Here is a 1,657-nt window from a genome sequence, read left to right on the forward strand (position 1 = left end):
TTTGAGACGTTTTTGCTATAGGGTGCGTGCGCTCACCAGAAAGACAGAGAGAGACAGAGAGACAGAAAGCAAGAAATTACCCACCAGGGGAGATGGCCATGCCGCAATCCCTTCTCCTTCATTCTCCTCTCAGGATTTTGGGCACGCACATACACGTGACCAGCGTGAGTTTAAGCCACTGGGTCCAGGACTCAAACTACAGTAGACTACATTGGAAGTCCAGTGACATTGCCATTACGCCAATTGCTGGTCCCATCTTATCTTTTCATTCTGCTGTCCCAAATGGCTCAAAACTGTGGCTGTTAATATTCTCAATGTAGAGACCAGCAGATGGCATAATGGTTATGTCACTAGACTCCCATGTGGTCGACTGCGGTTTGAATCTCGGACCCGGATGCTTAAACTCATGCCAGGTGCGTGTGCTTGCGTACCCAAAATCCTGAGAGGAGAATGGAGGAGAAGGGATTGTGGCATGGTCACCCACTTGTAGGGTGATTTCTTTCTGTATGTGTCTCTCTCTGTCTCTTTGGTGAGCACACATGCCCTAGAACAAAAATATCTAAAAATAATTAAATAAATAAATATTACCAATGTATCTTTATGTTGTCTTACATTTAACCACTGTACTATGGGATTGGCTCATGCTGAATTTTTATTATACCTATTCCAGCTAGTGCAGAGAGGGAAAGAATAACAGGTAACCACACTCTATTCTAAGAAGCACAGTGCCTGACACACAGAAAGAAGACAAAAATGTTAAATGAATGAATGGATGACCAACGGTGTAGTAACTGATTTTGAAAGGGTTCCGTAGAGAAATTATACAATGAAATATGTCCAGTAGTTACCAGGTGTAGACATGAAGTGGTGCGTAAGATGCTTTGCAAGTTATCTAGACTCATTTAACCCTGCAAGACTGATTCGGGTACAGCCAGAAGTCTCTCGATAGGCTTATGCTGCTCACTCAGCTCCATTAAACCCCTTCATGCAAACTCTTGACCAGTTCATCTTCCTATAACCTTCAGAGTTCAAGACCACGGCTGACAGTATTAACAGAAATAATCCTAACTAAAACTATAATAATGAATGTCAAAAAGAGCTGTAAGATTGCTACTTCCCTTGCTTCTAGTCTGAGGCATGTGCAATACCCACTTAATTCTGGGATAGATCCCAGAGTAAATCTATGAATGAGGAGTACAAAAGTGTTGCTACTTAAAATGGATATCTTGTTTTAAATTTGATCTGCTGACTTTTCAACCAAATTTGGCATTATGTAAATATTCTATACTAGCTCCTGATGTGTGGCTTACAGATAAGCCAAACAAATCCTTTAAATATACACGAGAGGTCATTTAAGCAGGTGCAAATACAAAACAACACAAATGTACAAAGATTTTCTTGCCAAGTTATTAATAATCACTGCTATAGATTCTACAACTCCTGCAAAAATGTGTGAGAATGTTGAGGCGCTATCGAGAGTGTGTGGCATATTAATATTCCCAATGTATCCTTATGCTGAAAGCATATAGTATAACTCATGATTTACTGGCTTGACACATAGGAATCCTTTTGAAAGTCAAATTATTTCTGTGTTACTGCCTGTGACGTCAAACGTAACCATTGATGGGGCAGGTGGTAGCATGGAGGTGGTTAAGGT

The sequence above is a fragment of the Tupaia chinensis genome, unplaced genomic scaffold (assembly GCF_000334495.1).
Source record: "Tupaia chinensis unplaced genomic scaffold, TupChi_1.0 Scaffold000479_1, whole genome shotgun sequence".
Taxonomy (NCBI): Eukaryota; Metazoa; Chordata; class Mammalia; order Scandentia; family Tupaiidae; genus Tupaia; species Tupaia belangeri.